Consider the following 26,704-nt stretch of genomic DNA (forward strand, 5'->3'; position numbering starts at 1 on the left):
TCTTCGGTGTGGAAGTATTTCAACAGAAATGCGGACAACATTTGTCAAGCCGTGTGTTGCCTTTGTCAAGCTGTAATAAGTAGGGGTAAGGACGTTAACCACCTCGGAACATCCTCCCTTATACGTCACCTGCAGCGCATTCATCATAAGTCAGTGACAAGTTCAAAAACTTTGGGCGACAGCGGAAGCAGTCCACTGACCAGTAAATCCCTTCCTCTTGTAACCAAGCTCACGCAAACCACCCCACCAACTCCCTCAGTGTCAATTTCCTCCTTCCCCAGGAATGCCAATAGTCCTGCAGGCCATGTCACTGGCAATTCTGACGAGTCCTCTCCTGCCTGGGATTCCTCCGATGCATCCTTGCGTGTAACGCCTACTGCTGCTGGCGCTGCTGTTGTTGCTGCTGGGAGTCGATGGTCATCCCAGAGGGGAAGTCGTAAGACCACTTTTACTACTTCCACCAAGCAATTGACTGTCCAACAGTCCTTTGCGAGGAAGATGAAATATCACAGCAGTCATCCTGCTGCAAAGCGGATAACTGAGGCCTTGGCATCCTGGGCGGTGAGAAACGTGGTTCCGGTATCCATCATTACTGCAGAGCCAACTATAGACTTGTTTGAGGTACTGTGTCCCCGGTACCAAATACCATCTAGGTTCCATTTCTCTAGGCAGGCGATACCGAAAATGTACACAGACCTCAGAAAAAGACTCACCAGTGTCCTAAAAAATGCAGTTGTACCCAATGTCCACTTAACCACGGACATGTGGACAAGTGGAGCAGGGCAGACTCAGGACTATATGACTGTGACAGCCCACTGGGTAGATGTATGGACTCCCGCCGCAAGAACAGCAGCGGCGGCACCAGTAGCAGCATCTCGCAAACGCCAACTCTTTCCTAGGCAGGCTACGCTTTGTATCACCGCTTTCCAGAATACGCACACAGCTAAAAACCTCTTACGGCAACTGAGGAAGATCATCGCAGAATGGCTTACCCCAATTGGACTCTCTTGTGGATTTGTGGCATCGGACAACGCCAGCAATATTGTGTGTTCATTAAATATGGGCAAATTCCAGCACGTCCCATGTTTTGCACATACCTTGAATTTGGTGGTGCAGAATTATTTAAAAAACGAGAGGGGCGTGCAAGAGATGCTGTCGGTGGCCAGAAGAATTGCGGGACACTTTCGGCGTACAGGCACCACGTACAGAAGACTGGAGCAACACCAAAAACGCCTGAACCTGCCCTGCCATCATCTGAAGCAAGAAGTGGTAACGAGGTGGAATTCAACCCTCTATATGCTTCAGAGGTTGGAGGAGCAGCAAAAGGCCATTCAAGCCTATACAACTGCGCACGATATAGGAGGTGGAATGCACCTGTCTCAAGCACAGTGGAGAATGATTTCAACGTTGTGCAAGGTTCTGCAACCTTTTGAACTTGCCACACGTGAAGTCAGTTCAGACACTGCCAGCCTGAGTCAGGTCATTCCCCTCATCAGGCTTTTGCAGAAGAAGCTGGAGACATTGAAGGAGGAGCTAACACAGAGCGATTCCGCTAGGCGTGTGGGACTTGTGGATGGAGCCCTTAATTCGCTTAACAAGGATTCACGGGTGGTCAATCTGTTGAAATCAGAGCACTACATTTTGGCCATGCTCGATCCTAGATTTAAAACCTACCTTGGATCTCTCTTTCCGGCAGACACAAGTCTGCAGGGGTTCAAAGAACTGCTGGTGAGAAAATTGTCAAGTCAAGCGGAACGCGACCTGTCAACATCTCCTTCACATTCTCCCGCAACTGGGGGTGCGAGGAAAAGGCTCAGAATTCCGAGCCCACCCGCTGGCGGTGATGCAGGGCAGTCTGGAGCGACTGCTGATGCTGACATCTGGTCCGGACTGAAGGACCTGCCAACGATTACGGACATGTCGTCTACTGTCACTGCATATGATTCTCTCCCCATTGAAAGAATGGTGGAGGATTATATGAGTGACCGCATCCAAGTAGGCACGTCAGACAGTCCGTACGTATACTGCAGGAAAAAGAGGCAATTTGGAGGCCCTTGCACAAACTGGCTTTATTCTACCTAAGTTGCCCTCCCACAAGTGTGTACTCCGAAAGAGTGTTTAGTGCCGCCGCTCACCTTGTCAGCAATCGGCGTACGAGGTTACTTCCAGAAAATGTGGAGAAGATGATGTTCATTAAAATGAATTATAATCAATTCCTCCATGGAGACATTCACCAGCAGCAATTGCCTCCACAAAGTACACAGGGAGCTGTGATGGTGGATTCCAGTGGGGACGAATTGATAATCTGTGAGGAGGGGGATGTACACGGTGATGAATCGGATGATGATGATGAGGTGGACATCTTGCCTCTGTAGAGCCAGTTTGTGCAAGGAGAGATTAATTGCTTCTTTTTTGGTGGGGGTCCAAACCAACCCGTCATTTCAGTCACAGTCGTGTGGCAGACCCTGTCACTGAAATGATGGGTTGGTTAAAGTGTGCATGTCCTGTTTATACAACATAAGGGTGGGTGGGAGGGCCCAAGGACAATTCCATCTTGCACCTCTTTTTTCTTTCATTTTTCTTTGCGTCATGTGCTGTTTGGGGAGTGTTTTTTGGAAGGGCCAGCCTGCGTGACACTGCAGTGCCACTCCTAGATGGGCCAGGTGTTTGTGTCGGCCACTAGGGTCGCTTAGCTTACTCACACAGCTACCTCATTGCGCCTCTTTTTTTCTTTGCGTCATGTGCTGTTTGGGGAGTATTTTTTGGAAGGGCCATCCTGCCTGACACTGCAGTGCCACTCCTAGATGGGCCAGGTGTTTGTGTCGGCCACTTGGGTCGCTGAGCTTAGTCACACAGCTACCTCATTGCGCCTCTTTTTTTCTTTGCGTCATGTGCTGTTTGGGGAGTGTTTTTTGGAAGGGCCATCCTGCCTGACACTGCAGTGCCACTCCCAGATGGGCCAGGTGTTTGTGTCGGCCACTAGGGTCGCTGAGCTTAGTCACACAGCTACCTCATTGCGCCTCTTTTTTTTCTTCTTTGCATCATGTGCTGTTTGGGGAGTATTTTTTGGAAGGGCCATCCTGCCTGACACTGCAGTGCCACTCCTAGATGGGCCAGGTGTTTGTGTCGGCCACTTGGGTCGCTGAGCTTAGTCACACAGCTACCTCATTGCGCCTCTTTTTTTCTTTGCGTCATGTGCTGTTTGGGGAGTGTTTTTTGGAAGGGCCATCCTGCGTGACACTGCAGTGCCACTCCTAGATGGGCCAGGTGTTTGTGTCGGCCACTTGGGTCGCTGAGCTTAGTCATCCAGCGACCTCGGTGCAAATTTTAGGACTAAAAATAATATTGTGAGGTGTGAGGTGTTCAGAATAGACTGAAAATGAGTGGAAATTATGGTTATTGAGGTTAATAATACTTTGGGATCAAAATGACCCCCAAATTCTATGATTTAAGCTGTTTTTAAGGGTTTTTTGAAAAAAACGCCCGAATCCGACAAAAAAAATTCGGTGAGGTTTTGCCAAAACGCGTTCGAACCCAAAACACGGCCGCGGAACCGAACCCAAAACCAAAACACAAAACCCGAAAAATTTCCGGTGCACATCTCTATATTTTTCACAATCTTTTTATATATTATTTGAGTTTTCTATCCATTTTCTCTATACTTTTATTTGTGTTGTTAGGGTGCCACGGCTGTGGATGATTTAATGCTCATAAAATGCATAGTTTACAATCACATTGACAAAAGATCTATATATTTTTATCCCATCATTTCTGTATCTGACGGGACCTGTATAATTATTTTTATATTATATAAGGACCATTCGAGATAATTAATTTATATACAAATATATCCCTGATTTCCCTTATAGTGTTCCGCATTTTCAACATTATTACATCAGCAGTATTTTTCTTTTATTTTTTATTTTTAATTTTTATTTTTATTATTTCATATACTCTCTTAGGGAAATCTTTTTAAAAGAATTCCTTTTTCCAATCTTACATATTTACATATACTTTTTCACCGCCTTATAACTTACTGTTGTATTGTAACATTTTCATGTTATTGCCATTGTCTATTTATACTTTCACAAGAGGCATTTTTGGATACTAATGGATTGAATAATTAGTATGTCTTTTGAGAATTTTGGGGTAGATGTATTAACCTGGAGAAGGCATAAGGAAGTGATAAACCAGTGATATGTGCAAGGTGATAAAGGCACCAGCCAATCAGCTCCAGTATGTAAATTAATAGTTAGGATCTGATTGGCTGGTGCCTTTATCACCTTGCACATATCACTGGTTTATCACTTCCTTATGCCTTCTCCAGGTTAATACATCTGCCCCTCTGTTCCCAATTGATAGGGAATGGGAGACTAATATTGACACCTGGACGTAATGCACACACCAGGTCTCATCAGGCACCAGCACAGGCTTAATTGATAGCCACACACCTTTGCTCCTGATTGGACATTACCTAGTTATAAACAACTCCAACACCCAGTTACAGGGTGTCTCACTGAGGAAGCCAGAAAGCGAAACAGCTGTCTGAGGAGACTCAGTGCAGTGCAGCCAGAGCCGGAACCACACACACACCCTGATATCCACGTGCAATCTTAGGTACCTTTCCATTCGAGTGACAGCCGGCGGGTCCACATGGTGGGTAACGGATCCTGCAATACCCTGCGGCATCAGGACCGTTACTACCATTAGGGTCCCAGCACTGTTACCAAACTACTTTCTTCCAGGCACTATAGGCAAAAAAGAGGTACTGCTCACCTTGCATCAATGTATTTACACATGCAAGGAAGCAGCATACACTCATAAGGGGATTGGTGCTCTTTATTTCATCTTACTGATAACATGTATCTTTAAATCTCCCTTTTTTCAATGCTCTCTCATTGTCGCAAGGAGAACTCAGAGGACATCCTGCGCTGTTACATCAGGGTGCCCGTGGGTGATCTTTTCAAAAGCAGAAGCATTCTACCTGTTTCTAACCCTTAGGTGCAGATGGGACACGCTCATTCACTGTATTAATGCATGTCACACAGTGAACAGTAGCCACCCCACTACATCTATGATAGGAGTGCCTTTCTCTTCCCCTTTTCTGCAATCTGCAGCAGCTCATTTGCTCTTCACCTCTCTAATTTCACCAATATGACACATGTGTCAGAGGATAGATTGGATATTTACCCTGGTTACATTGATTCCTGCATATTGAAATGATGGATATATATGAAGAGCAATAGTGATATATATATATATATATATATATATATATATATATATATATATATATAATATTTTGCTACAGCTTGTTTTTGAGGCATACTAGATACGTCTGCCCAGACAACTTCAATTAGTAATAGCCTGCCTATACCTGAGATACGGATCAGGGTGTTTTTTATAGTGGATACTCGATACCAAGAAATTTACCGGTTTACTGCACTGAGAAAATTAACAGTATTTGCACTGTAACATTTACAAGATTATTATTATTATTATTATTTGTTTATATTATGGATATTTATATCCTAGATTCTGAATAAATACTATGATTATTACGCTACTACCTCTTTATAGGAACCAATGACATGCAATCTATGGGGAGACTGCACTTACTATGAAGTTTGAACACACACTAAACCATCATTGTTACTTATTTACTCTACGCCAGTAGCATTTATTACAAGAGACTGAAGTATTGTTGGTAAATCTATCTACAGTTTCTGTTTCCTGTGTTAGCCGACTATACCAGCCCACTATTTGTCTCCTTCTGTTAGGGGACTGTTAAGGCTAACTGTTGCAGGAACTAGTGTCAGTATTTATCATATTGGCCCTGACTGCGTCAGGCATATCTCCCCATGGCGTGTTCATACCACACGCAAACCTAGGTGTGTTTTTTTTTTTTTTTTTGTTTTCTATTGTTTTGTCATTTTTGTATTTATGTGTATGTTTTTGTCCCAGCCCTGGTTGGTGGCAACAGCTTTTAATGGTAATTAATAAAAGTTAGATTTTATGCAATATTTTTCAATGAGTGCCCCCCAAAAAACGAGAGTCTTTTCCTCTTCTTTTTTGGTATACATCATTTGGTGTGTAAGCCACTTTAGAATTTTTTTTTTCAAAGTTTGGGCTGTGGGGGTGGGTGTTATAACATGTTAATCTATCATATAATATAGGAAACTATACAAATACAGAAATATAGGAGAGAAAACTGCTGCAAATTCACACACACAGAGGAAATCAGAATCAATACTAAATATACAGTATATGGAAAGCCACATCAATTCTTCATACACACGTGCTGGCAGAATCCTAAATATACACTCACTCTAATTGTATGAGTATGCTACGATGTACTTATTTGAGGACTCCCAGATGGAGACAGATAGGATAACACTGCAAGTACTGTAATCACAAAGGGAGTTTATTGGCAATATGTTATAGCAATTAATAGGGAAGGAGAAGTGATCCAGCATGTGGAAGAGAGGGAGATGGATCCAGAATGGAGGGAAATGTACAGAGGGGAATGGTGAGGTCCCAGGGAATAGTGCAAATGGCTTGATAGAAAAGCCTGTAAGAAGGAAAAACTCATGTTCAAGTTCATAACATTAGACCCCTTGGGTTAGCATAACTACACTGCTTCAGAACATCATTAAACTTATTCAGAACATTAAAACATGTACCCTCACGAGCTCCCTTTGCTCACCAAGCTTCGGGTTACTATTCCAATAGATGTCCACGTGGATAGCGAAACTGCTAGCCCAGGGGGTTCAATGTTCTGAATTTGATCAAAAACTTGTATGTGCTAAAATGATCCCTGTTCTCATATAATTAGTGCTTTTACCTACCAGCAATATCTGTGCTAATTATAGTAAAATAGATAGTAAGCTCTCCAAGGAGGGACATCTCTCCTGCTTCTCGAAGATCATAGATTTAATCTGATTGGATGCTATGGACAATATCTCCAGTTCTAAAAAATCCTCCCACCTTAGTAAATTAACCCCCTAGTATCAGCCATGCTAGCATGCACAGAACCTATAAAACAAGCTTGATCACCTGCAATCTTTGGGCATCCATAGGCCCTAGCCTCCAGTGCTCATCACATTAGTGCATACCTCCCAACATGACCCTCTCCAGGAGGGACACAATGCTCTGCTTCTGGACTTTTCTCTTAATTTGTGATTGCCAGCACCTGTTTTGAACAGGTTAATGGGTAACTTATCCAATATATCCCTTGGCGCTAATAACATAAAATGTAAATAATCAAATATTCTAAAGTAGTGTAAATAATTTATAAAGAAATCAGCTGCTGAGTCTTAAATTTTATGCCCGTGTAAGCATAAATACCCGTCTACTGTTATTACAGAAGACTAACAAGAATAGTGGTATCCTCTGTCACCGTAAACCTATGACGTGTTTTGCTCGTCCCAGAGCTTTATCGAAGAGTCTTTGATAAAGTTCTGAGACGAGCGAAACGCATCAGAGTTTTTACGGTGACAGAGGATACCACTCATCGTGCAGTCATATGGGCACCAGCGTATCATCGGACAGCACCAGCATTCATCAGACGGTGGTCGGGAGTTGTAGTGGCACACACACCTTGGAGAACGGAGACGTCCGGTGCCTCCTAGCCAGCTCCTCCTAACCCAGAGCAGCGCATTGCATTTTGGTGAAATCGTTCATCCATTCACACAGTGGTGAGATTGACACAGACGGCTGTAATTGAATGCATACATGTTGCAAGTTTAATATACAAGTCACCACTGAGACTGGGACCCCACATGATAAATCAGTGCTAAAGTGTGGCCTTTTGCAGTTACGTATAAAGGAACTGCTAATAGGACAGACTCTATATTGCAGAGGTTCTCAAACTTGGTCCTCGTGTGCCCACACAGTGCATGTTTTGCAGGTCTCCTCACAGAATCGCAAGTGAAATAATTAGCTCCACCTGTGGACCTTTTAAAATGTGTCAGTGAGTAATTAATACACCTGTGCACCTGCTGGGTTACCTGCAAAACATGCACTGTGTGTGCCCCCGAGGACCGAGTTTGAGAACCTCTGCTATATTGGTTACAAAGGAACGAAGGTTCCATAGTCATCATATCACACCTTACTGATCAGTAATCATGGGTGTACCGTGTAAGTTAAATTGATCCACCTCTATAGCAAGAGACAATTAGCTGGTAATTTGAGACTGGAAGATTTTGCAGTGTATGTATGTATGTATGTATGTATGTATGTATATGTATATATATATATATATATATATATATATCTATCTAATTGCATGCATTGTGATAGGACTTATATGTGGAGTCTGTATATGTTTTTATATTAAAACTTTTATTATCTGAATATGCATTTTTAGATGCAACTTATTTATTAAAATAAATTTATTATAATTGCATGTGTTTACACTCATTCTGAAGCCCTTTTTTTAACAGAAAAAGCTTAGAGTGAAATTTGTTTATTCAGGTTAATTGATAAGGAAGGTGTTTCAGCACAGGTGATGGCAATCATAAATTAAGAGGGAATTCCAGGAGCAGAGCATTCTGCCCGTCCTGGAGAGGGTCATGTTGGGAGGCATGTTAGTGCTGTATTTGGCCTCCATAGCAGCTGCTGCCCAGACTTTTCACATGGATACACTCAAGAAATTGGCACATGCAGCACCTGTGGTCACTACAGGCCCCACCCCAGCTGCACGCAGGACACAAATTATGGATACACAGCCTCTGGAACTGTCAGCTAGACAGCCAGTTCTGATGATGAAGTAGGGAGCATCCCTTAATTTGTTTTGTATGCAGCAGGCTATGGGAGGCTGGCGGGAAAAATCTGTCTCACAGCATATGTTTCCTCATGCCATTACACTACTACAGGTGTAATCTTGCATACACTGCAGAGCCCTAGCAGAAGGTTCCTACCAGTATTAAAAATACCTTTGGTCCCGATGACACATTCCCAGTTCATGTACTGATGTAGAATCCTGGGGCAGAGAATGATGGAGGACACCGACATCTGCAGGACCTGTGCTTGTCTCACGGGGGGGCCACTCTGCTCCTCAGTCTGGCAGGTGGCGGCTCCTCTTCGCTTTACTGTCACGGCTTGACGTCATGACATCAAGCCGCACCATACAATAAACTTTATTGTACAGTGAGCGGCAGCTGGCAGGGTTTTTTCTCCTGCAGCTTGCTTGTCACTGCTGCGCATATGGCAGCCGACGGGAGAACAAGGAGTGGCGCTGGCAATAGCAGCAGCGGAGGGCGGTATGAGCGCCCCGGGACCTCCACTCTCTGTCAGTGGCTGGGCCCGGGATAAGTGTAGCCATACTACCCCCTTGATGGCGGCCCTGGCAGCATAATTTTGTTTCTTTTCAATGTGATATAACACATGCAAAACATTTAAGTTCAGCACACTCATTGGTCTTGTTAATCTTGTAGAATTAATAATTGTTTATTAATTTGTATTTACTGTATGTCAGATTTTTACATGTCTGGAGGATAACAGACTGTGCTTTTCAATTACAATTCCTGCAGCTCAACCAATTACATGTTCAGTTCCATACACTAAACAGTGACCTAAAAAAGCCTCATTGACAAAGTTAAATGATTGTGGTCAATGGTCAAGCTTTTGCCAATATTTAAATCCACAATGCTGAGGGCGTACTGTAGAGCAATTCAAGTACAGTACTCTTCCTCCATTTTTTGGCCACAGATTGCAGTATTGGATGGCTTCTCAGTTTAGCATATTCCAATAACAATGGATTTTTTTGGGGGGATTCCCTGTCCCTGGAATTTGAGTTTTGGCAACAGTCTGCTTCATTTATTTATTGCACTCATTACCACTGACATTAGTGGGGATTGCCAACTATTACTGGTGGTTTTGACCTCCAAACCGCAAAACTTACTATTCACCAGTATCAAGGGGATTGTAAAACCTGTGGAATTTGCTGTATTAAAAATGGCCATATCTGACGTCAATCATTATTTACTGTATACTGTATAAACCACCTTAATAATTATGTTATGAGGGCACTATAAGTTAATATATTAAGATCCAAATTAATGTTTATATATATTTTTTTTTAAAAAGTACGATTTTATGAATTATATTATTTTGGAAATATTAATTGATAGCTAATGGGGCCAAAAAAAAAGTATTGATGAAATGGGCAACAATTTCAACAGACAGTTATAAATCAAATAATTGATTCAATAATTAATACAATCAATCAATAAATAGCATATTTAAAGATTGACATATTTGCTTACAAATCTATAATTGGTTTCAACTTCTTCAGTAACTTAACAAGTTAAAACCAAAGGTACTTTCAAATCAGATTGTAACGCTTAACCTCATCCAGGGGTGTATCTACCCATTGGCCAGGATGGCACTCACCAGGGGCGCCAGCCGAGGAGGGGGCACCACCCGGCAGTGCCACCCTCGGCCAATGGGTGGAATCACTTAGTAGTGGCATAGCCAGGGCTGGACGATCTCACAGTAGGCAGGAACATGCGCCTGTGTTCGGCACCGCAATGCACTAGTGAAGAACGTGAAAGTAAACTACAGTTCCCAGCAGCCCTTGCTGTTGGGAGCTGCTGGCAGCAAGGGTTGCTGGGAGCTGTAGTTTACTTTCACTTTGTTCACGAAGTGTGGTGTTCCTGCCTACTGTGCAATCCTCCAGCCCAGGTGATGCCCAGCTCATCACACTAGGTACTGCAGCATATTTATTGATATGTGCTTTGAGGAGGGAGGACTATATGCAGGGAGGGGAAAGGACTATATGCAGGGCGGGGGGTGGGAGACTCTGTGCTGGGAGGGGAGAGGACTATATGCAGGGGTGGAGACTGTGCTGGAAGGGGGGAAGACTATATGCAGGGAGGGGGGAGACCATGATTATGTGCAGGAAGGGGGGAGACCATGGCTATGTGCAGGGAGGAGGCAGACCATGGCTATGTGCAGGAAGGAGGCAGACCATGGCTATGTGCTGGGAGGAGGAGGGGGACTACAGCTATGTGCTGGGAGCGGGATGGAGACTACAGCTATGTGCTGGGAGGGAGTGGAGACTACTGCTATGTGCTGGGAGGAGGTGGGGACTATAGCTATGTGCTGGGATCAGTAGGTTATCGACCCATTGGCCAGGATGGCACTCACCAGGTGCACTGGCCGAGGAGGGGGCGCTGCCTGGTGGTGCCACCCTTGGCCAGGGAGTGGAATGACTTAGTAGTGGCAGTGCCTGGGCTTTTAGTTCGCACAGCAGCCAGGAGTTGGCGCCGATGTTTAGCACCACAATGCACGACAGTGAAGAAACTCTAAATAAACTACTAGAATGTTATTCTTAATCACTACATCACCACTACTAGGTAGTGCGCAGAGATACCTTTTCACTGCCATTAATATTTGATTATACCCCCTGACTGTGGGTGGCATCGCTGGGCAGTGCCCCTTCTTGGCCGCGCCAGGCGCTGCTGATTTCTCCACAGTGTGACATGGATTACTGTGTGGGCATGATGTGTAAGGCGCACTAGTGTGTGACATAATGTGTACAAGGGGTACTACTATGTAACATAATTTGAATTGGGAGTACTATTGTGTGGTCCTGCCCCTTTCCCACAAGATCATGCCCCTTTTTTGCACATGCACCTTCCCTATTTCAAATATGGGGGGGGGGGGTGCCAGTCCCTTACTTTGCCAGGGGCGCTCGGTCCCCTAGATACACTTCTGACCTCATCCTCAATGTGTATATTAGTCCTAAGGATCATTCCACTCATTCACAGCACTACAGGAGTGTAAATAGGGTGAAATCTTACCTGGTAACTGCCACTAGAGGTGGAAAGTGGGTAATGGGAAGATGCAGGGGAGCAATGTACAATATGATTGTTATTGATGTATAACCCCTACACAGAAATCATTCAGCAGTCCATAAATGTGGTTTCAATCAACTCAGTCGTACCCTCATTTGAAATAGGAGAGTCAACTTTTCAAAATGGTACACCTGTTGGGTTACCATATTTTGTCTATACATTTTATAATAATAATTTTATTTATATAGCGCTCTTTCTCCAATAGGACTCAAGATGCTTAACAGATATAATGGACATAATACAGACCAGAAATAAGCACACAAAAGCTTTCAAGAAAAATACAGAAAGCATGGAGATACTAAAGGGACAGTTAAGGAAATGCTTGAGTAAACAGGAAAGTTTTGAGTCTGTTTTTGAAGGATTCTAGAGTGGGGGTCTCTTGAACTGTGCAGGGAAGAGAGTTCCATAGAGTCGGAGCCGCATGGCTAAAAGCTCCACAAGATGAATTCTGGAAGATTCTAGGTACTGCTAATAGTCCTTCCTCTACAGATCACAGTAATCGAGTGGGGCAGTATGGCATCAGAAGCTGCTTGAAGTACCTTGGGCTCTGGTTATGTAGGACTTTGAAAGTCAGTAAGCCAATCTTGAAGTAGATTTGCCCTCTTACTGGCAGCCAGAGGAGAGAGTAGTGAATGGGAATGTGAATGTGAATGAGAATGTGGCTGAAACGGGGCTGGTTGGTTAACAACATGGCAGCTGCATTTTTTACCAGCTGTTATTCAGACTAGTTAAAGAATAAATAGATTATCATACCCAAGTGTAGATTTTATTATGCAAACCTACATGCAGAATCCTGTTTCTTTGACTGTTTTGGAAACAACTGATTTAGTGCCTAAGCAAAAGCCACAAAGCATTTCTTGATGATTAGAAAGAAACATATACACATTCGCTTTTCTTGCAATAAAAAATAAAAATAGTTTTTGGCTACTTTGAGTAGATTTTCTTTGCTATAAGCAAATGAGTGCATTTTTTTTAAATCATTGGCTCATGAATAAAAGATTTAGGGGCCTATTTATCACCATCCGCATCCAGGATGCGGATGACAGGTGATAAAATCGCCCCAACTCGCACTGCGATAATTGATTACATCGCAGGGATGTATCAATTATCGCGTGCAGGGACAGAGCTTTCGGTCAAGCTCTGTTCCTGCGATCATACTCCGCATCATCATCAGGGTATTTTTCGGAAAAAATACCCCGATGTCCTGCTGCGTATGCGCCACCCCCACCGACATCACCGGTACCGCCACCGCCTGGTCGACCCCCCCATCGCGACTACCCCCGCATGCCGCGGACCCCCTCCCCAGAAGATCAATATACTCACCAGTCCAGGGAGCCGGTCCACGCTGTTCCTGCTGGGCTGCCCGGCGCCACTTTACTGCACCGGGGTCACTTTGCAGCACATGGGGGACCCGGCGCCCGGCAGCGCTCACCGGAGCAGCGGATACCGGCTCCCTGGACAGGTGAGTATGGGTTTTTTTTTTTTTTTTTCATTTTTACACTGTGATCAGCTTGTGTGTCCATCGAACACACATAGCTGATCACTCTGCCGGGTCCACGCTCAGCTTTCTCAGCCAGGGGCAGAGAAGGCTGGGCAAAACGGAGCTTTTCGCAGTGCTGCCCTGTGAACTCGCCAGCCTGAGCTGGCGAGTTTATCACAGGGCACACTGCAGTATTTGTTCAAAAAAAATTTTTAGTAAATTCGTCCACATCACATTTCCCATTATAAGTATGGGGAATGCGATGTGGGTTACTAAAAAAAAGTTAATTAAAGGGTTTGGGGCAGTTTTTCATGAAAACTGCTCCAAATGCCCTTTAATACATTCAGGTGATACTAAAATAATGTGAAAAAGGGTGTTTTCACTAGAGATGAGCGCCTGAAATTTTTCGGGTTTTGTGTTTTGGTTTTGGGTTCGGTTCCGCGGCCGTGTTTTGGGTTCGAACGCGTTTTGGCAAAACCTCACCGAATTTTTTTTGTCGGATTCGGGTGTGTTTTGGATTCGGGTGTTTTTTTCAAAAAACACAAAAAAACAGCTTAAATCATAGAATTTGGGGGTCATTTTGATCCCAAAGTATTATTAACCTCAAAAACCATAATTTACACTCATTTTCAGTCTATTCTGAATACCTCACACCTCACAATATTATTTTTAGTCCTAAAATTTGCACCGAGGTCGCTGTGTGAGTAAGATAAGCGACCCTAGTGGCCGACACAAACACCGGGCCCATCTAGGAGTGGCACTGCAGTGTCACGCAGGATGTCCCTTCCAAAAAACCCTCCCCAAACAGCACATGACGCAAAGAAAAAAAGAGGCGCAATGAGGTAGCTGTGTGAGTAAGATTAGCGACCCTAGTGGCCGACACAAACACCGGGCCCATCTAGGAGTGGCACTGCAGTGTCACGCAGGATGTCCCTTCCAAAAAACCCTCCCCAAACAGCACATGACGCAAAGAAAAAAAGAGGCGCAATGAGGTAGCTGTGTGAGTAAGATTAGCGACCCTAGTGGCCGACACAAACATCGGGCCCATCTAGGAGTGGCACTGCAGTGTCACGCAGGATGTCCCTTCCAAAAAACCCTCCCCAAACAGCACATGACGCAAAGAAAAAAAGAGGCGCAATGAGGTAGCTGTGTGAGTAAGATTAGCGACCCTAGTGGCCGACACAAACACCGGGCCCATCTAGGAGTGGCACTGCAGTGTCACGCAGGATGTCCCTTCCAAAAAACCCTCCCCAATCAGCACATGATGCAAAGAAAAAGAAAAGAAAAAAGAGGTGCAAGATGGAATTGTCCTTGGGCCCTCCCACCTACCCTTATGTTGTATAAACAAAACAGGACATGCACACTTTAACCAACCCATCATTTCAGTGACAGGGTCTGCCACACGACTGTGACTGATATGACGGGTTGGTTTGGACCCCCCCCAAAAAAGAAGCAATTAATCTCTCCTTGCACAAACTGGCTCTACAGAGGCAAGATGTCCACCTCATCTTCACCCTCCGATATATCACCGTGTACATCCCCCTCCTCACAGATTATCAATTCGTCCCCACTGGAATCCACCATCTCAGCTCCCTGTGTACTTTGTGGAGGCAATTGCTGCTGGTCAATGTCTCCGCGGAGGAATTGATTATAATTCATTTTAATGAACATCATCTTCTCCACATTTTCTGGATGTAACCTCGTACGCCGATTGCTGACAAGGTGAGCGGCGGCACTAAACACTCTTTCGGAGTACACACTTGTGGGAGGGCAACTTAGGTAGAATAAAGCCAGTTTGTGCAAGGGCCTCCAAATTGCCTCTTTTTCCTGCCAGTATAAGTACGGACTGTGTGACGTGCCTACTTGGATGCGGTCACTCATATAATCCTCCACCATTCTATCAATGTTGAGAGAATCATATGCAGTGACAGTAGACGACATGTCCGTAATCGTTGTCAGGTCCTTCAGTCCGGACCAGATGTCAGCATCAGCAGTCGCTCCAGACTGCCCTGCATCACCGCCAGCGGGTGGGCTCGGAATTCTGAGCCTTTTCCTCGCACCCCCAGTTGCGGGAGAATGTGAAGGAGGAGATGTTGACAGGTCGCGTTCCGCTTGACTTGACAATTTTGTCACCAGCAGGTCTTTCAACCCCAGCAGACCTGTGTCTGCCGGAAAGAGAGATCCAAGGTAGGCTTTAAATCTAGGATCGAGCACGGTGGCCAAAATGTAGTGCTCTGATTTCAACAGATTGACCACCCGTGAATCCTTGTTAAGCGAATTAAGGGCTGCATCCACAAGTCCCACATGCCTAGCGGAATCGCTCCCTTTTAGCTCCTTCTTCAATGCCTCCAGCTTCTTCTGCAAAAGCCTGATGAGGGGAATGACCTGACTCAGGCTGGCAGTGTCTGAACTGACTTCACGTGTGGCAAGTTCAAAGGGCATCAGAACCTTGCACAACGTTGAAATCATTCTCCACTGCACTTGAGACAGGTGCATTCCACCTACTATATCGTGCTCAATTGTATAGGCTTGAATGGCCTTTTGCTGCTCCTCCAACCTCTGAAGCATATAGAGGGTTGAATTCCACCTCGTTACCACTTCTTGCTTCAGATGATGGCAGGGCAGGTTCAGTAGTTTTTGGTGGTGCTCCAGTCTTCTGTACGTGGTGCCTGTACGCCGAAAGTGTCCCGCAATTTTTCTGGCCACCGACAGCATCTCTTGCACGCCCCTGTCGTTTTTTAAAAAATTCTGCACCACCAAATTCAAGGTATGTGCAAAACATGGGACGTGCTGGAATTTGCCCATATTTAATGCACACACAATATTGCTGGCGTTGTCCGATGCCACAAATCCACAGGAGAGTCCAATTGGGGTAAGCCATTCCGCGATGATCTTCCTCAGTTGCCGTAAGAGGTTTTCAGCTGTGTGCGTATTCTGGAAAGCGGTGATACAAAGCGTAGCCTGCCTAGGAAAGAGTTGGCGTTTGCGAGATGCTGCTACTGGTGCCGCCGCTGCTGTTCTTGCGGCGGGAGTCCATACATCTACCCAGTGGGCTGTCACAGTCATATAGTCCTGACCCTGCCCTGCTCCACTTGTCCACATGTCCGTGGTTAAGTGGACATTGGGTACAACTGCATTTTTTAGGACACTGGTGAGTCTTTTTCTGACGTCCGTGTACATTCTCGGTATCGCCTGCCTAGAGAAGTGGAACCTAGATGGTATTTGGTAACGGGGGCACACTGCCTCAATAAATTGTCTAGTTCCCTGTGAACTAACGGCGGATACCGGACGCACGTCTAACACCAACATAGTTGTCAAGGACTCAGTTATCCGCTTTGCAGTAGGATGACTGCTGTGATATTTCATCTTCCTCGCAAAGGACTGTTGAACTGTCAATTGCTTACTGGAAGTAGTACAAGTGGGCTTACGACTTCCCCTCTGGGATGACCATCGACTCCCAGCGGCAACAACAGCAGCGCCAGCAGCAGTAGGCGTTACACGCAAGGATGCATCGGAGGAATCCCAGGCAGGAGAGGACTCGTCAGAATTGCCAGTGACATGGCCTGCAGGACTATTGGCATTCCTGGGGAAGGAGGAAATTGACACTGAGGGAGTTGGTGGGGTGGTTTGCGTGAGCTTGGTTACAAGAGGAAGGGATTTACTGGTCAGTGGACTGCTTCCGCTGTCACCCAAAGTTTTTGAACTTGTCACTGACTTATTATGAATGCGCTGCAGGTGACGTATAAGGGAGGATGTTCCGAGGTGGTTAACGTCCTTACCCCTACTTATTACAGCTTGACAAAGGGAACACACGGCTTGACACCTGTTGTCCGCATTTCTGGTGAAATACCTCCACACCGAAGAGCTGATTTTTTTGGTATTTTCACCTGGCATGTCAACGGCCATATTCCTCCCACGGACAACAGGTGTCTCCCCGGGTGCCTGACTTAAACAAACCACCTCACCATCAGAATCCTCCTGGTCAATTTCCTCCCCAGCGCCAGCAACACCCATATCCTCCTCATCCTGGTGTACTTCAACACTGACATCTTCAATCTGACTATCAGGAACTGGACTGCGGGTGCTCCTTCCAGCACTTGCAGGGGGCGTGCAAATGGTGGAAGGCGCATGCTCTTCACGTCCAGTGTTGGGAAGGTCAGGCATCGCAACCGACACAATTGGACTCTCCTTGTGGATTTGGGATTTCAAAGAACGCACAGTTCTTTGCGGTGCTTTTGCCAGCTTGAGTCTTTTCAGTTTTCTAGCGAGAGGCTGAGTGCTTCCATCCTCATGTGAAGCTGAACCACTAGCCATGAACATAGGCCAGGGCCTCAGCCGTTCCTTGCCACTCCGTGTGGTAAATGGCATATTGGCAAGTTTACGCTTCTCCTCCGACAATTTTATTTTAGGTTTTGGAGTCCTTTTTTTACTGATATTTGGTGTTTTGGTTTTGACATGCTCTGTACTATGCCATTGGGCATCGGCCTTGGCAGACGACGTTGCTGGCATTTCATCGTCTCGGCCATGACTAGTGGCAGCAGCTTCAGCACGAGGTGGAAGTGGATCTTGATCTTTCCCTAATTTTGGAACCTCAACATTTTTGTTCTCCATATTTTAATAGGCACAACTAAAAGGCACCTCAGGTAAACAATGGAGATGGATGGATTGGATACTAGTATACAATTATGGACGGGCTGCCGAGTGCCGACACAGAGGTAGCCACAGCCGTGAACTACCGCACTGTACTGTGTCTGCTGCTAATATATAGACTGGTTGATAAAGAGATAGTATACTCGTAACTAGTATGTATGTATGTATAAAGAAAGAAAAAAAAAACCACGGTTAGGTGGTATATACAATTATGGACGGGCTGCCGAGTGCCGACACAGAGGTAGCCACAGCCATGAACTACCGCACTGTACTGTGTCTGCTGCTAATATATAGACTGGTTGATAAAGAGATAGTATACTCGTAACTAGTATGTATGTATGTATAAAGAAAGAAAAAAAAACCACGGTTAGGTGGTATATACAATTATGGACGGGCTGCCGAGTGCCGACACAGAGGTAGCCACAGCCGTGAACTACCGCACTGTACTGTGTCTGCTGCTAATATATAGACTGGTTGATAAAGAGATAGTATACTCGTAACTAGTATGTATGTATGTATAAAGAAAGAAAAAAAAACCACGGTTAGGTGGTATATACAATTATGGACGGGCTGCCGAGTGCCGACACAGAGGTAGCCACAGCCGTGAACTACCGCACTGTACTGTGTCTGCTGCTAATATATAGACTGGTTGATAAAGAGATAGTATACTCGTAACTAGTATGTATGTATAAAGAAAGGAAAAAAAAACCACGGTTAGGTGGTATATACAATTATGGACGGGCTGCCGAGTGCCGACACAGAGGTAGCCACAGCCGTGAACTACCGCACTGTACTGTGTCTGCTGCTAATATAGACTGGTTGATAAAGAGATAGTATACTACTAATATTATATATACTGGTGGTCAGGTCACTAGTCACACTGGCAGTGGCACTCCTGCAGCAAAAGTGTGCACTGTTTTAATATAATATTATGTACTCCTGGCTCCTGCTATAACCTATAACTGGCACTGCAGTAGTGCTCCCCAGTCTCCCCCACAATTATAAGCTGTGTGAGCTGAGCAGTCAGACAGATATATAATATATATAGATGATGCAGCACACTGGCCTGAGCCTGAGCAGTGCACACAGATATGGTATGTGACTGACTGAGTCACTGTGTGTATCGCTTTTTTCAGGCAGAGAACGGATATATTAAATAAACTGCACTGTGTGTCTGGTGGTCACTCACTATATAATATATTATGTACTCCTGGCTCCTGCTATAACCTATAACTGGCACTGCAGTAGTGCTCCCCAGTCTCCCCCACAATTATAAGCTGTGTGAGCTGAGCAGTCAGACAGATAATCAGATATATATAATATTATATATAGATAATAGATGATGCAGCACACTGGCCTGAGCCTGAGCAGTGCACACAGATATGGTATGTGACTGAGTCACTGTGTGCTGTGTATCGCTTTTTTCAGGCAGAGAACGGATTATAAATAAAACTGGTGGTCACTATCAGCAAAACTCTGCACTGTACTGAGTACTCCTAATGCTCCCCAAAATTAGTAAATCAAGTGTCTCTCTAATCTATTCTAAACGGAGAGGACGCCAGCCACGTCCTCTCCCTATCAATCTCAATGCACGTGTGAAAATGGCGGCGACGCGCGGCTCCTTATATAGAATCCGAGTCTCGCGATAGAATCCGACAGCGTCATGATGACGTTCGGGCGCGCTCGGGTTAACCGAGCAAGGCGGGAAGATCCGAGTCGCTCAGATCCGTGAAAAAAAACATGAAGTTCGTGCGGGTTCGGATTCAGAGAAACCGAACCCGCTCATCTCTAGTTTTCACACCCGTTTCACATTATTTTAGTAAAAATAATTTTAATAAATAGACCCCATAGTTTGTGTGGGCACTGCATTAATAATTATGGTTAATGATAGAGATGTGCGGCAGACACTTTTCGGGTTTTGTGTTTTGGTTTTGGATCTGGATCCCCGCTCGTGTTTTGGATCTGGATTGGTTTTGCCAAAACCACCCTTTCGAATTTGGGTTTTGGTTTTGGATCTGGATTATTTTTGGAACCCCCCCCCCCCATAAAAACAGCTAAAATCACAGAATTTGGGGGTAAGTTTGATCCTACAGTATTATTAACCTCAATAACATTCATTTCCTCTCATTTTCAGTCTATTCTGAACACCTCACACCTCACAATACTGTTTTTAGGCCAAAAGGTTGCACCGAGGTCGCTGGATGACTAGACTGTGCGACACAAACACCTGGCCCATCTAGGAGTGGCACTGCAGTGGCAGGCAGGATGGCAGTTTTAAAAAGTAGGCCCCAAAGAGCTCATAATGCAAAGAAAAAAAAGAGGTGGAAGATGGAATTGTCTTGGGCCTTCCCACCCACCAATATGTTGTTTAAACAGGGCATGCGCAGTTTAATAAACCCATCAATTCAGCGAAAGGTAGTCCCCTGGAAAAACCTTGCCAAGTTCTCCGAATCATAGCTAGAAACAAACATACCACCTCCTTCTTTGAAGACTTTTCACATTATGAGAAGAGGCAAGAGGAAAAGGACAGTGTCAAGAGGTACACGCAATCGGAAACAACACACAGGCTTTCACCTCCACTCCTATATTTGTGTAGAACAGAAAGGACTTCAACCAAGCAAATATATAATTATTAATTACCACATTACTGTACAAACTGAAAAACTAGGGACCAAAGCCTCCAAATTTGTACCCCCTTCTCCATGTTCAGGGATTAAGATAATCTCGGATTTAATGCTGGGATGAAAATAAACTGGTGTATACCACAGGATCAAGATTGGATATTTTCCCCTCCACGGAGTCTGGAGACTTATTTTGTGATAATCTTGTGGGTTTCTATTTTTCCATTTTTTTTTAATTTCATTTCTATTTACATATTTTGTGGCAGATGCCTCATTTTTGTTTTTCACCGCTCCCAGTTACATGCATGTGAGCATACCTGTGTGTCCCAGTTACACGCATGTGAGTATACCTGTGTGTCTTGTTTATTTTATTCATTATTTTTAAATAAAGTAGCCCCTTAGATGTTTTAGCAGCCCCTCCTTAGCCCCCACAGCAGCCCCGGATGGGGCAAGTGAGTTCGGGTGGGTTCGGTAAAGTAATAAGCACGACTGTGCAGTGAGTTTTTTGTTATTGAGCCCCTGCCCTAGTGGAGCTTACCACTCTACAGTCGAAACTCATTTCATACTATAAGTAGGACTGTGGGAGGAAGCAATGCTATCCTCTGTGCCCACAGCATGTCTCAGCCTGGCAAGCCAGACATCTTCCTGGCTGTAAGCCACCATGAGACTCCATACTGTGCCTTATTCAGTAACTGTTTGTGCCTCACAGGAGCTCCTGGCCCATCTAGTGCTGCAGTGCAATGGAAAGCTGATACAATGCAAGATCACTGAAACTCTGTTCTTCTAACACCACCAGGTCTTGCAATAAACCTACGCAAGGTTGACTAATTGGAGCCATTCATTTGAGTGAGTCCCTAACATGAAATAATTGAGAAGAACCTCTATCTAATGCTCCGGCAGAAAATATCACTTTTACTTCTCTGGCAGTTGTGCTGGATTATGATTCAGTCTCTTCTGAGTTACACTGACTTTGGTCACAAATGTGGTCTCTCCCCACTTTAATTAAAAACACTTTGTCAAAATAGCAATTCCCATTTATACCTTTGTGGCTATATTTTCACAAATCTGTTTGTGATGTTGAAGCTTGTTTCATATCTGCTCTAGGCTTTCATTTAAACCTAGGATCAAGTACAGCAGCACCCCTGGAATTATACGGCAGCACCCCTAGACTTATACAGCATAGACAGCATCCCTGGAGAATAATACAGCACAGTAGACAGGCAACAGCACCCCTGGACATAAACGGCAGTGGGGCAGCACCCCTGGACTGATAGGACAGAGGGGCATCACCCCATATAGGGCAGCACCCCTGGAATGATGTGGAAAAGAAAAGACGTGCAAGATGGAATTGCCCTTGGGCCCACCCTTATGTTGTATAAACAGAACATGCACACTTTAACAAACCAATCATTTCAGCGACAGGGTCTGCCACGTGACTGTGGCTGAAATGATTGGTTTGTTTGGACCCCCCACCAAAAAAAAGGCAATTAATCTTTCCTTACACAAACTGGCTCTACAGTGGCAAGATGTCGTCCTCAACCTCAGATCACCTCCCCCCCCTCAGTTTTTATATCCTCATAGAGAAATACTATTCAAACAAACAAACAAACAAACCAACCATATAATTTAGATGTCAGTGGACTGCTTACGCTATTACCCAAAGTTTCTGAACTTGACAATGACTTACGATTAATGCGCTGCAGACGTATAACGGAGGATGTTCCTAGGTGGTTAACGTCCTTACCCCTACTTATTATGGATTGACAAAGGCAACACAAGGGTTGACATCTGTTGTCCAGATTTGTGGAGAAATAATTCCACACTGAAGAGGTGTTTTTTTTTATATTTTGCCCAGGCATGACAATGGGCTTTTTCATCCCATGGCTAACAACTGTCTCCACTGGTGCCTTATTCAAACAAACCACATCACCATCAGAATCCTCATCGTCAACTTCCTTTGCAGCGCCAGCTACACCTATATCCTCCTCATCCTGGTGTACTTCTACAGTGACATCCTCAATATCAGCAACTGAACTGGCGGTGCTCCTCCCAGCACTTGCAGATAGCGTGCAAATGGTGGTAGGAGTCTCCTCTTCCCATACAGTATTGTGAAGGTCAGGCCTAGACATCGCAAACGCGGACAGTGCCAGCACCCTGTATTTTCACAACACTCCTGTAATTTTACAGCATACAAGACAAGGCCAGTATACATTTATTTTCACTGCACCCCTGTATTTGTACAGCTTACAGGACCAGTGTACTTTTATTTTAACAGCAGCCCCCCTGTATTTTTACAGTATACAGGACCAGTGTACTTTTATTTTAACAACAGCAACCCTGTATTTTTGCAGCATACAGGACTAGTGTACTTTTATTTTAACAGCAGCACCCCTGTATTTTTACAGCATACAGGGCCAGTGTACTTTTATTTTAACAGCAGCACCCCTATATTTTTACAGCATACATGACCAGTGTACTTTTTTTTAACAGCAGCACCCCTATATTTTGACAGCATACAGGACCAGTGCACATTGCTTTTCACTGCACCCCAGAATTTTTACAGCATACAAGACAGGGCCAGTGTAATTTTATTTTAACAACAGTACCCCAGAATTTGTACAGCATACAAGACAGGGCCAGTGTACATTTATTTTACTGCACCCCAGAATTTTTGCAGCATACAAGACAGGGACAGTGTACATTTATTTTACTGCACCCCTGAATTTTTACAGCATACAAGACAGGGCCAGTGTACATTTATTTTACTGCACCCCTGAATTTTTACAGCATACAAGACAGGGCCAGTGTACATTTATTTTACTGCACCCCTGAATTTTTACAGCATATAAGACAGGGCCGGTGTGTATTTTAACAACAGCACCCCTGAATTTTTACAGCATACAAGACAGGGCCAGCACCCCTGTATTTTCACTGCATATAGGAGGACAGTGCCCCTGCCCCCTGTACAACACATTGACAGCCAGGACAGCAATACCCATGTACAGCTGCAGCACCCCTAACAGCACATGAAATACCAGTGACAGCCAGGACAGCACCCCTAACAGCACAGGTACACCACAGTGACAGGAGCAGCACCCCTACAGAGCACACACTGTACACACTGTGTACCTGACGCCACCACCCATAGAGAGGCAGAGGTCTGTCTCCCTCTCTCTCCAAGTCCGGAGTGAAAATGGTGTTGACGCGCGGCTGTTTATATGGAATCCAAAACCCATGAGAATCCGACAGCAGGATGATGACGTTTTGCCTCGTGCTGGTTTCCTGGTCTGGCGGGAAGTCCCGAGCCGGACTCTGAAACTGGCTTGCAACGGGATGTTCGGGGGGGTTCGGTTCTCTGAGAACCGAACCCGCTCATCTCTAGTTATTGATGATAAATTGTGACGGACTTGCCTGGAATGTACCAAAATAGGCTCAGTACATGGGTAAGAAAAGCCTCAGCAGCTAAATGGGTTATTCATGTGTATAACTAAATGGGTAAGTCGAATTATTTTGGAAATATTGTTTATTTTCCAAAAATCTTAAACCTTGCTAGGTTCTCCAACGCAGAAAGGGCATAATCTGAGTTGCAAACGCAATGGCGATGTTCATGTAGTTGAGAGATTATTTGCAAGTGAGCAAAAATTTCTGAAAACACCGAATAAGCATGTATTACACCAGGGGTGAACCTACATTTTTGGGGCCCTGAAGTTTGAACTCCGATATTGGGAGGGGGCGTGGTCAATGTGGGGAGGTGTGGCCAGACCCCCCTCCTTAGAAAATATGAAATGGACACTTAGGGCTGTATGTAATGAAGCCCGAGGTTGGCGGCCGTGCGGGATGCTGGCTGAACTGGGACTTTTTTTAAAGGGGTAATCACTTACAAAAACGTCTGCACGCCCGCCAATCTCAGGCATCATTACATCCAGCCCTTTATGTGCCACCACTTGCGCCACACAGTGGCGCATCAGTGTCAGATATATTGGGTGGCAGCAGGGGTAGGGGCAAATGTCTGCTGTCTGCAATAGGGAGGGGGCGGGGCAGGCCCGGGTAAAAAGTACCTGCTCCCTTCACCTCTCAGCACCACTGCATTCAAGTCCATTTTTATGATGGATCCTTTATTTTTTTGCATCTGTGTGCAGAGTCGCAGAAGCGACCATATGTAAATGCTAGTTTAAGCTGTCCCTGGTGTACTAGCATGTACCTGAATGTGCAAGCACTGAGACGCCCACTTACTGTGTTTATGCACGCTGTAACAGCGCATGGTGATTCTGCACACGCCACTATCAGTGGACCATTGCCTGCACCATCGGCACTTGCACATGCACTTTGGCAGGTGAAGTTTCTCCATCTGAACATGGCCTCTGTGGCAGCGGCTGTGCACCTGAGAATGCAGCCGCTATCACTGTCACACCCGTGTCACTCCCATAACACGCCCACCAGACTGACTTTTTTTGTGCTAATTTCCGGCCACCACCCAGTCACTGCCCAGGAACGCCCATCACTCTGCCACTCCATTGCTGGTCCCATCTGAGAGGCATGCAACAGTTCCTTTGTGCATATATTCAGGGTAACTCATGTAAGCTGGGGTTCTCTGGGTTTTTCGCACATATGCGCAGTGGCCATTACTCGCATAGCTACATGACCAGAGGCAATGCGTGCACTTTGCATCCTACTCAAAATCAGGCCCAATGTCACATCTGCCAAAATTAATCTTACTCTAAATGAGGACAGTGGGTGCACTTTGGAAGCCCCTATTTCCTCTACCCTCCAGCCAGTGGCATTTTATCCAAGGAAGAGGCCCTTGTGCAGGATCCCATGTGCACTGTTTACCTTGCACCAATTATAGATTTTCATGGTTTTAAAAGTGGGGCAAAGGGAGCTAGAGTTGTACACAGTGGCGGAACTTGTGAGTGGTAGGCCTAGGTGCAAAAATATAATTTGGGACCCCCTCCTCCACCCCAACCCAAGTTCACAATATGCCATATGGCAGTGGATGACAGGGAGAGGCAGAGGTGACAGCGGAATTCAGTAGGAGGCAGAGGGTGACAGCAGGAGTCAGAAGGTGACAGGGGTACCGTACAAGCACTGTGTGGTGTGGAGAACAGGGGGCATCTACCTTGATTGGGATAGGAACACAGCGGCCTCTACTCTCTGTGACAGGGCCCCCCATCCCTTGTGCTTTCCACAGTTTGGCACTTGGTCAGGCAAATTCTAACAGTGCCAGTTACACCGGTTGTGGCTGGGCCATTCATCCGATATTGCTCAAAATGGTCTGCGGGGGACTAGAAGATAACTCATTGCTGGTCTGGCAGCAGTGGGCCCCTTTGTCCTCAGGGGCCCCGATACCAGGCACCTGCTGCACCAATGGTAGTTCCGCCTCTGGTTGTACACAACCTACATCCCATGGGTCATATCATGCTTTGTTGCCCCTGAAATTGCTTCTGGAAGGGAGATGTCTGTGGCAGTGAACTTTTCTCCTTATTCTTATTATTGGCACCAAAACTATAAAAACATACACTATATTTTATTGATTTGTTGCCTCATGTTTTTAAGTTAAATACATGAGTAATTGTGTTTTTTTTCCTGATCTGCAGTGAACAGTTTCTCATTGTTCTAGCTGTATAGATAGCCATTCTCACTGGGCATTCTAGAAAGATCTGCTCTTCAATCTCATATTGTTCCCTTAGGCAATAACCAGCTGCTTCTGTAACTGCGTGTTATTAAACTATCAGTTCTGTCATGGGCTGAGCCTGTGGGAATTGACCTGGTACATTGCTTCCCAGCTGCGCTCAGGGATTTCCTCCATGAAATTCATCAGCATGAGGTTCAACAGATGCTTCTGGAATTTGTGTCTAATTAATAAACTAATGTGCATATCAAATAGCTGAATCTCATGAGTAATGATTGGAAGCCCTGATAAGTATTATATTATATATTTTCTGTAGTTGGTCAAATCACTGCTGTGTGTTGAGTCACTGAAATGCAGTATGTGCATTCTGCAAACACCTGTCCTATAGCTATTCATATACAGCAGGTATGTCCAAACTGCGGCCCTCCAGCTGTTGAAAAACGACACATCCCAGCATGCCCTG

General features: G+C 45.1%; 1 protein-coding gene across 2 annotated transcripts in view; it reads left to right on the forward strand.

Moving 5' to 3' along the window:
• TMPRSS6 (transmembrane serine protease 6) overlaps positions 1–26,704 on the forward strand; it is a 377,861-nt gene that overhangs the window by 85,521 nt on the left and 265,636 nt on the right. The gene's annotated exons all lie outside the window — the stretch shown is intronic.

Source organism: Pseudophryne corroboree, chromosome 9 (genome assembly GCF_028390025.1).
Source record: "Pseudophryne corroboree isolate aPseCor3 chromosome 9, aPseCor3.hap2, whole genome shotgun sequence".
Classification (NCBI taxonomy): Eukaryota; Metazoa; Chordata; class Amphibia; order Anura; family Myobatrachidae; genus Pseudophryne; species Pseudophryne corroboree.